Source organism: Lithobates pipiens, unplaced genomic scaffold, assembly GCF_037356315.1.
Source record: "Lithobates pipiens isolate NorthernLeopardFrog02 unplaced genomic scaffold, aLitPip1_a1.2 Scaffold_18, whole genome shotgun sequence".
Lineage (NCBI taxonomy): Eukaryota > Metazoa > Chordata > Amphibia > Anura > Ranidae > Lithobates > Lithobates pipiens.
In genome coordinates, this window is record NW_027507758.1 from 294969243 (window position 1) to 294984798 (window position 15556).

The 15556-nt window shown below is 46.7% G+C and overlaps 1 protein-coding gene across 2 annotated transcripts in view; it reads right to left on the reverse strand.

Annotated features, from left to right (window-relative positions):
* Positions 1-15556, reverse strand: part of ARMC2 (armadillo repeat containing 2) — a 171107-nt gene that overhangs the window by 144472 nt on the left and 11079 nt on the right. The window lies entirely within an intron of this gene.

Genomic DNA, 15556 nt, shown 5'->3' on the forward strand with positions numbered 1-15556 from the left:
TCTACGCCAATGGAGACAAATGTGGCGAGTTCTTAGCCAATGCCCTAAGAAACCAATGCCTCTTCTCATTTGCCCCCTTTATTAAGGCTCCCCCAAGGCACTAAAGTTAATCACCCCAAGGACATTACTAATTAATTTAGGCCTTTTTACTCCTCCATGTACAACTTATATTCCAAAGATCCTCTCAGAACTTCCCACTCTCAGATAAACAAGATTGAGGTATATATCGCCATCTCAAACATGTCCACTCTAGATCCTGCTATTCGAAGTGAACTGGACACCCTCATTTCCCAGGATGAGATCCAGACTGCCATTAACCGTTTGCCTTCTAGCAAGACCCCTGTTCCAGATGGGCTGACAAGACCCTACTCTCTTATATTCTACTCCATTTGACCACAGCTCTCAATTTGCCTATACAGGGCTCCCTAGTTTCCAGAGACTCCATAATGGCCCACATTGCAGTGATATTCAAAGTGGGGGGGGGGGGGGGGGAAGAAAACCTTCCCTCTGTGCCCATCGCCATCCTAAACTTAGATTTAAATCTCCTCACCAAAATCTACCACATGTTACAAGTTGAATTACCCTTATTCCATGCCACGTACTCCACTCCCCTCAGCTGCAGTCAAGGTGAACTTGAACTTATCAGACATATTTCCCATTACAAACAGGACAAGAAAGGGATGCCTTCTGCCTCCCGCCTCCCCTCCTATTCATCCTATTTCTGGAACCTTTCCTTTCTAGAGTAAGAGCAAATCCAAAACATGTAGTATATACCTGTAGGAGATAAGCAATGTACTGTATGTAGATGAACTCCTTTTCTCCATTATTTCCCCACATATGCCTCTTCCCAATCTCACGAGGAACTGCAAACTTATGGTGATCTTACCTGCACCAAGTTCAACTTTTCAAAAAAAAAAAAATCAGAGGACATGGGTGTAGCCTTGTCGCCCTCTCATAATCTAGTTTCAATTTCCACTGGGCTCCTAAAGCCTTGAAATATTTTGGAACCCACGTCCCAGTCAACTTGAAATATACCTTTGTCTTGAACTCCCCCCACCTCTGCTCCACAACACTTGTCAGCTCCTGCAGAAATGGAACAGTGTTTTTTTTTTCCTCAAATTTTGCTGTTGTAACATTCGCAAGATGACAATTCTCCCGAAATCTATATATACCTACTTATGGCACTTCCCATCCATGTTCCTCTGCCTTCTTTTAATTAGTAAATTACACTTTCTCCAAATTCTTGTGGGCCCAGAAATCATTTATTTTCTTATCTCTTGGCCTGACAACGATAACAGTCCCAAGTTTTTGGCAAAATGGGAAAACATTTTCAACTTAACTTTTTCTTCCCAGCTAAGACAGAATCTTCCACCTTGCACAAAAATCATCTGCACGCAAACTTTAAAAAAATAACTTTAAAAAAGTATTCACAAAGTAGTAGAGACTGCCTCCAAAACTCCACAAACCATTCCTAACACCACAGATTTGTGTTGGTGGTGTAAAGAGTCCAAAGGCTCTGCTTTCACAGCCCTTCTGGAAAAAGGGCAGAACGATATCCCATAAATTCACAGATTTCATTGTCCCAGACTGCCCTTCATTCTTTTTACTGCATCATTCCTCAGTCTTACTTAAAGTAGAACTCTGGGATTGGCAAAAAATCCTCCATTAATAAGCCCTCCGCACAAAACCCTAACCAGTCATTACATTTGTGAAATTTCTTACCATTGTAGAGAAAAGCCGAAATTAGTTTTCCGGACGTTCGCTCTGTAGTTCAAAAAATGATCTATTCTGCCAGGGAGGATCTGTTAAAACAGTGATTCATATCCTCTCCCCTCTCTTTACACTAATAAAGTGCATTTCCCTTAATGCAGAACTCCGAGATTTTCAAAAAAAATCTCCCATTGGTACAACACACACACACACACACAAAACACTAAACCATTATTACAGTTGTGAAATTTCTTACCGTTAAAGAGATATGTCCAATTTCATTTTCAGGAAGTCAGCTCTGTGATTCAAAAAAATGCATCATCTTTTCTGGCAGGGAGGATCTCTTAGAACAGTGACTGCATCATATCCTTTTCGCTCTAACTGTAATCAGTCTACATTTCCAATGAATCCTTGGGATGGGAGTGAATGTGGGAGGTACACCAGGCTTGTACATGTAAACATGCACACTTCAACATAACACACACCACTCATTCTGCAGCCAGCAAGCCATAGATAACACACGGTATGATGATAGGTTACAGCCTTATAAATACAAAGCATTTTAACATAAATGCAAACCAGAGCTGAATGTCAGGAACCACCAGACCAGATTATCAGTGCGTGTCACCAGTGCAGATTATCAGTGCCCATCAGTGCGCTGTCACCAGTGCAGATTATCAGTGCACATCAGTGTGGCGTCACCAGTGCAGCAACATCAGTGCCCATCAATGCAGAGCAGGGATATTTACAGATCGGGATGACAGAGCGCATCTTGGGCTGGCAGGTCTGTACAGTATGTGAAAGCACAACTCGTGGCAGAGTCCCGCCTCATGGCTGTACCATGAGCGGTGTTCTCACATACAGACCTATCAGCCCGAGATGCGCTCTGTCATCCTGATGATCTGTAACTCTCCCCACACTGGAGACAGAAGGAGAGCAGTGGGGAGGACAGGGGCGGTGCTGGCAGGGAGGAGGAGGGAGCAGAGGACACCATCTCTATGGGTGACACTGTGAGACCCCCTCCGCCCACTACAGCGAGCCAGGGGGAAATAGAACTCCCTGCTCGCTTTTAAAAGGTCTACAAGGGGGTGTGTCAGACCGCTGGCTGAGGTTACTGGGGGGAATAGCAGCCAGCGGTCTTACAAACAGGAAATCACCAGACAATGATGGTTTTTCAGCAAGTTCAGCAGGCTATTGCAGAGGAACTACAGAGCTCAGAAGAACATGGCTGAAATCAGTGTCGGAGCATCCATTAGGGGCGCCGACCCCTCTCTCCAGCCACCCCCTCTGTGTACTATGGATTGCATGACTATCCACGGCTGCTGTAGACAAGGCGTCCAGTCCCTTTTCGGGCACCGTGCATCTGAATTATGGTTGGGGGGGGGCATTTTTGAAGCACCTGATTAGAGCCATAAGCTCGCTCTAATAGGCGTCAAAAAAGGTGACCTGTGAGCGCAATCCGTTGCACTCGCAGTGCGCTCAGGTGTGTTAGCAAAGCAAATGAATATTTGCTTTGCTAACACAGAACCACCTCTCAGTCAATCAGGAAGCTTGATTGCGCTAACTTATTAATCAATAACGGTGGAAACCACTAATGTATGGAGATCTCAATAAGCTTCAATATTACCACAATAGCAGTCTCTGTGATGTGTATTATATGAGACATTACATATCAGACTGAAAATAAGATATAAAAAATGACTGCAAACTTTGCAGGTATGGTGGAAACCCCTCCTACAGATATTTGGCAGAGGACAGTGTCCACTGCTTACCAATGCAGCCCCATCAGTGCCCATATGTGTAGCCTCATCAGTGCGGCATATTTGTGCTGCCTCATTAGTGCAGTTTTTCAGTGCTCATAAGTGCAGCCTTAGTGGCCATTAGTGCAGTTTATCACTGCAGCCTCATCGGTGCCTTTTATCAGTGCCCATAAGTGGGGTCTCATCAGTGCAGCTTATGAGTGCCCACCAGTGCAGCTTACCAGTGCTCATCACAACCCATCAGTGCTCATAATTACTTATCAGTGCTCATCACTGCAACCTCATCAGTGCAGCTTAACAGTGTACATAAGTGTGGTCTCACCAGTGCAGCTTATCAGTGCCCATCAGTGTGGGCTCACCAGTGCAGCTTATCAGGGCCCACCAGTACAACTTATTAGCGCCCAACAGAGCGGTCCCACCAGTGCAGCTTATCAGTGCTGTCTCACCAGTGCAGCTTATCAGTGCCCATCAGTGCAGCCCCAACAGTGCAGCTCACCAGTGCAGTTTCAATAGTGCAGCTCAGTGGCCATCAGTGCAGAGCGGGGATAGTTAGAAATCATCCAGGGCCAGGTATCTGTTTAACCATGCATTAGGGTCCATGCACCCCTCTTACCAATACCAGGAGGGCTATATACATATAAAAGGAAAATAAGAAATCCAAGAGAAGACAAGTACTGAGGGAGTATAGAAAAAAGAATAGTAGGTCTAAGAAGGAGAGAAAGAAAGATAAGAAAGTGGTTCCGCGTGGGGGGATCAGGCTCTCTCGAGCCTGGGGGTCAAATCCTGTCTGGTACCTGGCCCTCTTACTTTTAGAATAAAAAACATAAACAAAAATAAGTTTTATTACTCAGATAGGTACATTATATCAGTATAACTATATCAGCGATCATTATCTTGTGATCTGCCTGAATTTTTCTGCTCATCAGCTATCATTGTTAAAAAAGGAGAAGTCCAGCCTGAGCTTTTTAGGCTGGGCTTCTCCTCTGGGTCACAGGAGTGCAATTTGTTTTGAACGCTGTTTTGCTATTGCGACTGCTATTTTCAACGGAGAGCAGTCTAAAGTCTACTCACGTCATTGCCATCAGTCCAGGCCGTGAGTCATCCCAACTCTTGAGATGGCCGCTCCCCGCCCCTCCACAGCTCAATGAGCGTGGAGGATCAGAGCAGGAGAATCACTGACTGAAAGGCATCTCTTCGCTCGGGGAGGAGTGAGAACCGAGCCATTGGCGACGTTCGCTAGCTCAGTTCTCAGTGCAGAGACGCCAGGGGACAGCTGCTGTATCGGTGTGATGCTCCATCCATCAAGGCAAGTATGAATCAAAAAAAATTAATTTAAAACTCATACTTCTCTTTTAGGCCCCGTACACAGGGGCTGAATGTTGGAAGACAAAGGCCAGTTAAAAAAAAAAAAAAAATTAAAAATCCATGACAAACCCATGTGTATGTCAGTCTGTCGACAAAAGCTTGCTGGTCAGCCGGCTTCTGTCAGACATGCATGCTGGAAAACCAGCAGCTGACCACTATAGTGTGTATCCAGCTTTAATATATTTTGTGTGTGGTCCAAGACGAATCCTCTTCTTCCAATGTGGCCTGGGAAGGTCAAAAGGTTGGACAACCCTGCTTTACATCACACATATACTGTGTTTTGGAGACAACACATTCCTTCTATACATTCAAACCTTTTTATTATTTTGTACAAACATGAAATAAAGAATTTCCAAAAAGATCCTCATATTTTTGTTCAAGCTTTGTGAAGTGAGTCTACAAGTCTGTACATAAAAGTGAGCTCAACTATGTTCCCCGTATTATAGATCATCTTCTTTATGGCACCACCCATTGTGGCCAGCATTTTAATTAGCGGATGAAAATAAGGTGCAATATAAGGAAAGTAGGGGATCTTTATTCTCTAGGTATACTGCTGTATAGTGTTGAAATGTCCAGGCTGGCCAGCAGCCATCCTTTCTCAAGAATGGCTTTCGAACAGTGACAGAATACAGTTTGTACAGACACAATTTCCTATCAGTTTCAAAAAAAATTATGAACAAACCTTCCTACATCCTTAGGATAGTTATTTGTGTAGTAAAGTAAAGAAGCCATCACAAGCATGTATCAAAAACTTGAAGTACCTAGTAATTAGGGTCAAAAAGAGAGGCAGATATAATAGGACGAAAGAAAGTTGTTTTAAATGCAAAATTAAGCTTAAAAAAAATAAAATAAAAAAAGGAACAGCAGCTAAAATGTCCTTGGAAGCATAAAACAAATGGGAAATGCTGCCAAGTGCAAATATACACCGATCATCCATAACGTTATGACCACTGATAAGTAAAGTGAATAACATTGATTATCTCCTTACTAGGGAACCTGAAATTGGGTCGAACATACTATACTCAGCATAAAGGAGTACACCCATTTTCAAAAGTAAGATTTTAACCAATATCTCAATGAGCACAAGAACAACTTCCAAAATTTTGACAAACTGGAGTTTTATAGAACGTTTATTTAGCTCATTACATGAAAGCAAGATTAATAATATAACTTAGATTACAAAATCTTCAGTTTTACTCAAATTAGTTGATACAAAAACAAAATACACAAAAGCTACATCTATTATTTTATATGACCTGCATGAGTTGTAAGGACAGCACCGAGTCTTCTAGGCATGGAATGAACAAGTTGGCGACATATTGCAACATCTATCTTTTTCCATATTTCAAGAACTTCTTTTAGAGCCTTGATGCTGGATGGAGAGTGATGCTCGTCTCCTCAGAATTCCCCATAGTTGTTCACCGATTGGGTTCAGATCAGGCGATATACTTGGCCACTGAATCGCTTTCACCCTGTTCTTCAGAAATGCAACAGTGTCCTTGGATGTGTGTGTGTTCTGGATCATTATCATGTTGGAAAAGTACACAACAACCAAGGGCACCAAGTGATGGTAGCATATACTCTTTCAATATAAAGCAGTATATTTGTGAATTCATGATACCATCAACGAAATGCAGCTCCCCTACACCAGCAGCACTCATGCAGCCCCACAGAAGGACATTGCCACCACCATGTTTCACTGTAGGCACCATGCATTTTTCCTTTTACTCCTCACCTTTGCAACGCCATACAGTTTTGAAGCCATCAGTTCCAAAAACATTTATCTTGTCTCATCAATCCAGAGAACCGAGTCACAGTCTTTTTCTGAATGTGCCCTGGCAATAACTAGGACAGGCTTTTTTGTGCATGGGCTTTAGGAAAGGCTTCCTTCGTGGACGACACCCATGCATGCCATTCCTCTGCAGTGTACACCGTATTGTGTCATGGAAACAATCACCCCAGTTTGGCTTTCTACTTCTTTAGCTCACTGCAGTGAACTTGCATGGTGATTTTCTTCAACCCTTCTCATCAGAAGATGCTCCTGTTGAGTTAACTTCCGTGGACGACCTGGACGTCTTTGTTAAATATTTGTATCACTTTTGCTATAGTATTCTGACTAATAAGTAAAGCTTTGCTGATCTTCTTCTAGCCTTCACCTTTCTTGTGTAAAGAAATTATTTTCTGTCTCTGGCCTTGTGACATCTCTTCTATTGCTGACAGAATGAAATGGGCAGGGGTTTTCTTTATGCAACAGCCTTTTATAATCAACTGTCTTGTGGACAACTGTTTAATGAATAATTAGACTCCTGTGTAGTGGAACTCTTGTTAATTAGGATTTTGTTGTCTAAAATTTAGCTTTGCTCCAGACTTTCATTGGGGCGTATTTATTTTTGCAACATTGTCTTGAATGAATTTGTTAGGAAAAATAGTATTCTGCATGTGCAAATTAACAAATTTTGGTTGCAATCAATGGACCGCATTTGTGGGAGTATTTTGTAATATAGTGTCCCATAGAAAATGTTGATTCTGAAAGGAAAATAACATTTTTCTGACAAATCTGTTGGAGTGTACTCATTTATGCTGAGCACTGTATTAGGAAGAAAGTGAACATGTTGTCCAAGAAGTTGATGTGTTGAAAGCAGAAAGAAAATGAACATTGCAACTTGTGTATGGGACTGCACAGCCACAGACCACTCAGGATACCCATGCTGATCTGTGGCCTAAGGTAAAAGTGCCTACAATGGGCACGTGAGCATCAGAACTAGACCACACAGCAATGGAAGAAGGTGGCCTAGCCTGAGAAATAAAGTTTTCTTTTACATCGTGTGGATGGACAGGTGCGTGTATGTTGCTTCCCAGGGAAAGAGTTGCAGTATAGGAAGAAGGTAAGCAGGCGGAGGCAGTGCGATACTTTGGGCAATATTCTGACGGCAAACCTTGGATCCTGCCATTCATTTGCATGTTACTTTGACAAGTACCACCTACCAAAACACTGTTGCTGACCAAGTACCCCCCTTCATGAAAACAGTATTCTTTGATGGTTCAAGAATGGTTTGAGGAAGACAACAATGAGTTTGAGGTGTTGACTTGGCCTCCAAATTTCAATCCAATCAAGCACCTGTGGGATGTACTGGAAAAACAAGTCCAATCCAAGGAGGCCCCACCTCACAACTTACAGGACTAAAAAAAGTGTTACAACAGTAAAATCAGTGTGTATACGCAGAAAATCATGCTCATAAGGGTCCTTTCACACGGGGCGGATCAGTTCTGATCCGCCCCGTGGATATCCGTTTGCTCAGCGGGGATCACTCCGTTGATCCCCGCTGAGCAGGGAGATGACCGGTCCGTCTCTGCACACTGCGCAGGGACGGATCTGTCACAGCGCCGCTCTCCCCTATGGGAGATCGGATGACGACGGACCGCAGTGCCCATCGTCACCCGATCCGATCCGCAGACGGATGGAAAAATAGCTTTTTCCTCCGTTACACTTTTTCGGATCGGAGCGGGTCGGATGTCAGCGGACATGTCACCGCTGACATCCGACGCTTCATAGACCTCTATGGAGCACCCGTTCAGGTCCGCCTGAAAAACTGACAGGCGGCCCTGAATGGGACGTCAGTGTGAAAGAGGCCTTATACTCACTGTGGAACCTAAGGGGTTAACAACCTTTATCCAGACACAGTTAAAGTCATAAGGCTGCTATATATTGCTGATGAGAAAAAGGTGTTTAGCCGTTTATATTTACTAAAATAATTGCATTTCAGGGTTCTAGCGTTGTCCAGGCCTCAACATGTCAGTGCCGTTTTGATGGCAAAAGGTGGATTCACGCAATATTAGGGCTGGACTGGGACAAACATTTGGCCCTGGACTTCATCCAGACTGGCCCACTTTAATTCTGCAAACACGCACAAAAACAGTATATAAACGATACACAATTGCGCACATTTTTTAAAAAAAAAATTCTACTAAGGCCTCGTTTTCACATGGGATGTACTAAAGTGTGAAGGCCATGTTACAAGCATTGGGATGTACAGGTGTCCTGTGCATCCCTGTGAAGGCAGTCCCATTCATGTCAATTGGGGTGCAGTGGCTGCAAGGACACTTCTACCCAATCTGACATGTGGGTGCAAGAGCACAGACCTGAACATAAACAAACAATGCGAATTCAGAGACATGCACCCAAACAGATGTGAAATTGAGAGTGTTGGCTGTGTCCATTCAGCAGCTGCATCCCAATTGACATGAATGGAACTGCCTGCATGGGAAAGCACAGAACACCTGTACATCCCTGTGCAGGTAAACATGGCCCTCACATGAGTGAATGCTGTAGTATGCCCTGTGTGAACAACAAGGCCCCAAAAAGTTTCTTCATTTATTTTTATAACATTATTTTTAAATATATTTTATTTTTTTCCGGTGAAACATCAGGGGTCTAAAAAGATTTGAGACAGAGAAAGGGAATGGGGCTCTATGTCCTCAGACCCTTTCTGTGCAGCCTCGGCTGTTTTTACACTTAAATCCCACTGTGGTTCCCTTGCAGCACCTGAAGCGGAGGACAAGCTAGTAGCTGCCAGAGGTTCCTGAAGTGTGGCAGGGAGATAAGGAATGGCGGGCACAATGGGAATTGCATATCATCCATCGTGTGGTGTGTTGCACTCACCTTCTGGGAAGGTGAAGAAATGAGCCAGGAGCCCCTCATGAGGCCATCAACTGGCCCCCGGGCCCTCAGGCAGTGCCAGAGGCCCAAATAGTCAGTCTTCCCCTGATGTAGAGTAATAATAAACATGTAATTTCGAAGTGGAGTGGAGGTTGGTGTTGTACCTTGTATGTGGTGCTTCATGACACTCACCAGGTGATCCACCCTCTTGATAATCCTCAGTATACCCCCCTTATCCACAGGCTCCAGTCTGGTGCTGTTGGGGAGGGGGGGCACATAAAGGCACCCAACCCACATGGCACAGGCACAGAATGTAACGCATTTCGCTCAGGATGACATCAGTGGTTTAGTTTTCCTGGTACCATCTTCAGCTGTCTCTATAGAGTCGGGCACAGCCACAACCCACTCCACTCCCACTGCTACTTCTCACTGCATTGAGCAGACTGACACAGGGCACAGCATGCTGCACCAAGCCCACAGAAGGGAGAGGCGAGGGAGGCGCAGTGTACTGAACGACTGATTGGGGTTACTGTAGGTAGGCTTCGCTGAGTGGAGAAAAATTCTCATCTCTCCCTGAGTGTATCATCCTGGTGATCACCCCAGTCTTTTATCCACCAGGAGCCTCTAATGGGGCCCCCTACTGATCGCTGGCCCTCAGGCAGTGCCCAAGTGCTGAATGGTCAGTTCACCCCTGGGCAGTACAGCGGTGATCAAATTAATGGCTGCGTGAGCTGTGCAGCCTTTACTTTGACAGGCTGTCACACAAACTAGCCCACTGAGCCATCGGCCCACTGGGAAACTCCCAGTAGTCCCAATGGCCAGTACATACCTGATTAGGTCCTCCCAATATATTGTTATGGTGGGTGAGCATAATTTTATGGCTGATTGGTGTATATTTGTATTGCAAGTTTGAAATCGATGTTGAACATGGGTGAAGAGCACGGGAAGTCAAATGCAACTATGTTTTTTTTACTGACAAGTCAACGCCTAAATGTTTGATTTTCACATTTTCCACTGAACTTAAATTAGTTTGACACAAATATGTTTATCTGAATAAAGGAAAATGGAATCATGCTTTTACACAGTTAACAGTTCTGAAAAATAAATACTACTGCGCTCCTTTCATTCAAGTTCACCAGAAGGTGAGCCAATCACAGACAGCGTAATATGTCCTCATGTACTGAATAGTAAAACAGACTGATTTTTCCTGACAGCAAAACCTTTTTCTAGATAGTAACAGCTTATTCCTCTGGGAGGTTCAGCTGAGATAGCACCTAGGAGTCTCAGCAATTAACAGGCTTGTGCTGCCACCATTCAAAGAAAAAAATAGCACATGGAAATAGAGATAAATCCCCCACACTATAAAAGCATAAATGTATTATTTATAGATATAATATATAATTTAATTTGAACTATAATGGCAAGTGACAAGACATAGGTTTCACATTAAAAGGCCTGGGTCACATGTGATGTTTTCAGACAGTATACTGATTGAAAAAAATAGGGCTTGTGAAATATGTGAAAGGGTAGCAGAGCAGATGTCATCTCACCACTTTGGTAGCACTGCCTGAATATTCCAAACTCCAATTAAAATGGAAAGGTAAACCTTTCTTTTAACGGAGCAGAAACAGGCTAATGTGAGCTCTTAGGCCCTTTACAACTAAGCATCAAAGTGGGACAATTATTGCACATTCCTGATGCTCGCTGAGAACTCCCAAAGCAGAGGAAAAAAGAGCCAATTTATCACAGAGCAGCTACTACTATCTTTACATCCTGACTTGAAAATCTGCCATGCACTGATGTGACCGGAGTTTAGGAGATAGTCCCACAGAAGCTTTTGTGAATCTACGGTGCAGACGTGTCCAATATTATTTTTTGGGATGTAAACGCTTGATCAAGGCGAGTACACACCTGGGGTAAGGGGTTGCAAAAACCACCTTACCACAGGACACAGTAAGGCCGCGTACACACGGGCGGACTGTTCGCCCAACCTTGTCCGCTGAACAGTGTTTGGGCGGACAGTCCGCTCGTGTGTGGGCTTTCAGCGGACAGTTTCAGCGGACAGTTGGACGGACAAAGTCTTTCGGAAATTCCGAAAAACTGTCCGCTGAAACTGTGTTTGAGCGAACAGTCCGCCCGTGTGTGGGCCTGTCCGCTGTACTTTCGAAATGAGCGGACTGTTCCCGCTCGGAAAGTCCGCCCATTTCGAGCGCGTGTACAGGTAGGCGGGGCCCGCGAAGGAGACGTCGCGGGCTCCGCCGCCTGGAATGGGCTTAAAGGGGAACCCCAACGCCGAAAAAAATCGGCGTGGGGGTTCCCCCCAAGTCCACACCAGACCCTTGTCCGAGCACGCTACCCGGCCGGCCAGGAAAGGGGGGCGAGCGAGCGCGCCCCCCCTCCTGAGCCGTACCAGGCCGCGTGCCCTCAACATGGGGGGTGCCTTGGGGAAGGGGGGGCCGCGCGGCCCCCCCACCCCAAAGCACCTTGTCCCCATGTTGATGAGGACAAGGGCCTCTTCCCGACAACCCTGGCCGTTGGTTGTCGGGGTCTGCGGGCGGGGGGCTTATCGGAATCCGGGAGCCCCCTTTAAGAAGGGGGCCCCCGGATACCGGCCCCCCACCCTATGTGAATGAGTATGGGGTACAATGTACCCCTACCCATTCACCTGTGAAATAAAGTACAAAAAAAAACACAACACATGGAAAAAGTATTTTATTGCACAGCTCCGGGGGTCTTCCGTCTTCGGGGGTCTTCTCGCCGGACTCCTCCGCTATGTGTGTGTAGCTCTTTTACTAGCGAAGGAGTCCGGCTTTCTTCCTCCCCGCCGCCGGCCTCTTCTCCCGACTTCGGGGGTCTTGTCCCCCTCTTCGGTTCTTCTGCCGGGCCACCGCGCCTGGTCCGGTGGCCCGGTCTTCTGTCGCCGTCTTCCGTTCTTCTGTCGCCGCCTTCGGTTCTTCTGCCGGGCCACCGCGCCTTCTTGTAGCTCTTTTACAGGCGGTGGCCCGGTCTTCTGTCGCCGCTGTCGTCGTCGCCGCCGCCTTCCGTTCTTGTTCTTCTTCTTGTTCTTCTTCTTCTTCTCCTGGAGATGTTGACTCGACGATCTCTCCGGCCGGAATGCCAGAGCCGCGCTGTGCGGTCACTTATATAGTGACAATGGGGCGGTGTCACATGGTATATGTCACATGGGTTGGTCACATGGTGACCCCGCCCCCTTACGATGTCATAGTCCCCATGTGACATCAACCCATGTGACCAACCCATGTGACATATACCATGTGACACCGCCCCATTGTCACTATATAAGTGGCAGCGGAGCGTGTCCCTGGCATTCCGGCCGGAGAGCTCGTCGAGTCAACATCTCCAGGAGAAGAAGAAGAAGAACAAGAAGAAGAACAAGAACGGAAGGCGGCGGCGACGACGACAGCGGCGACAGAAGACCGGGCCACCGCCTGTAAAAGAGCTACAAGAAGGCGCGGTGGCCCGGCAGAAGAACCGAAGGCGGCGACAGAAGAACGGAAGACGGCGACAGAAGACCGGGCCACCGGACCAGGCGCGGTGGCCCGGCAGAAGAACCGAAGAGGGGGACAAGACCCCCGAAGTCGGGAGAAGAGGCCGGCGGCGGGGAGGAAGAAAGCCGGACTCCTTCGCTAGTAAAAGAGCTACACACACATAGCGGAGGAGTCCGGCGAGAAGACCCCCGAAGACGGAAGCCCCCCGGAGCTGTGCAATAAAATACTTTTTCCATGTGTTGTGTTTTTTTTTGTACTTTATTTCACAGGTGAATGGGTAGGGGTACATTGTACCCCATACTCATTCACATAGGGTGGGGGGCCGGTATCCGGGGGCCCCCTTCTTAAAGGGGGCTCCCGGATTCCGATAAGCCCCCCGCCCGCAGACCCCGACAACCAACGGCCAGGGTTGTCGGGAAGAGGCCCTTGTCCTCATCAACATGGGGACAAGGTGCTTTGGGGTGGGGGGGCCGCGCGGCCCCCCCTTCCCCAAGGCACCCCCCATGTTGAGGGCACGCGGCCTGGTACGGCTCAGGAGGGGGGGGCGCGCTCGCTCGCCCCCCTTTCCTGGCCGGCCGGGTAGCGTGCTCGGACAAGGGTCTGGTGTGGACTTGGGGGGAACCCCCACGCCGATTTTTTTCGGCGTTGGGGTTCCCCTTTAAGCCCATTCCAGGCGGCGGAGCCCGCGACGTCTCCTTCGCGGGCCCCGCCTACCTGTACACGCGCTCGAAATGGGCGGATTTGCCTCCTCCTTACGTGGGCGAGTCCGTTCATTTCAAAAGTTGAGCGAACTGTTTGCCCAACCTTGTTCGTCAAACAGTCCGCTCGTGTGTGGGCAAGTCCGCTCATGCAAATTTTGAGCGGACTGTTTGCCGAAACTGTTTGACGAACAAGGTTGGGCAAACAGTCCGCGCGTGTGTACGCGGCCTAAGGGACACAGGCATCTGCACTGCTGGAAGTGTCAAAATACTGAGTAGTCAAGGGCCAGACAGCTGCCGATGGCCTTACCTCTCCGGCAGTTGTTCGTTACCGAATGTGGTGGGGGGGGTAGTGTGGTGTGCGACCCAGTACATCATACATGGCTCCTCTTTTTTTTGTATAAGCTTTATTTAAAGAATGGGTGTTCAATCTGTGGCCTTACTGCATGCCCCTGCCTTTGGGAGTCATACTTGTAACTGTCAGCGGCTTGCGTTGCCTCATGGTACTTTTAGTTCTGCAACAGCTGGAGGGCCATAAGTTGAGGACTCATGATTTAAAGTGTACAGAAGTACACTTAATTCACGTCGCTGTACAGCAGCCTGATGCACCATGCTGTTGTACGGTGCCATGTCACTCTCTAAAGTGTGCTCCAATAAAATGTCTGCCTTTTATCTCAGAACACTGCAGAGAAGCTCTGTACTGAATTGCGGCATAAATGGGCGTTTTACAATGCAGTAAAACTTCTGTCACCACACTACGTGTAAAATTCACACTCGGTCTAGGCAAAGCTTTTTTGGCTATACTCCTTTCTCCTGTGGGTCACAGTTGTGACCCATTTTCAGCCGACAGCAGGTGTCACAGAGCCGGTCCAGGCTCTGAAAAGATCCTGAAATCATGGTCAGGATCTGCCCAGAAGCCTGGACTGGCAGCTTCCTCAACAGCCCAGCGCTTCAATGAGCGCTGGAACATAGCAGAGAGTCGTTGACTGACAGTCACCAGCTCTTTGCAGGCTCAGGACTGAGAGCTGAGCAATCAGTGGTGTTTGATCGCTCAGTTCTCGGTCTTAGAGATGGTAGGGGGCAGCTGCGGATGAGATTGGTGCTGCAGCTATCTAGGAATGATTTTTTTTTTATTTCCATACTTTCATTTGATAGAAGCTGGATAGCTGGGAATAAAGCAAAAGTAAGCAAACATGGGCCTTGAAGAGATGTAGAGGACTTTTTATCTACATGATTAACAGCTTCAACGCTAGGCACTTTCACCCCCTCCCTGCCCAGGCAAAAATTTCAGCTTTCAGGGCTGTCACACTTTGAATGACAATTGCGTGGTCATGCAACGCTGCACCCAAAATTAACACCTTATTTTTTGAGACAAATAAAGATTTCTTTTGGTGGTAATCACCACTGGGTTTCTTATTTTTTGCTAAAGAATGTAACAAAACACCCAAAATTTAGAAAAAATTTAGAATAAGAATTTTTTCTCCTTTACTGATGTGCGCTGATGAGGATGCATTGATGGGCACCAATGAGATGGCACCAATATGCAGCACTGAAAGCCAGCACTGATTGGCATAACTGCTGGGGCTGCACTGATGATCAGTGCTCCAATTATCTGTGCAGGTCTCCCCTGTGAGGAAATGCAGCCCCCCCCTCACACTCTGTCAATTTGAGGAGGAAAGGCGATAACCTGCATCGCCTTGTTTACATGTAAATCAGCTGTGACTGGGCACAACTGATTACATGGGTAAAGAGCTGCATCATCAGCTCTTTACTGAGATCGGGATGTGTCGTGTCCCAGGGACACAGCGCGCCGCTGATTGCCGGACAGTAGGACGATGTCAAATGACGTTGTCCTAG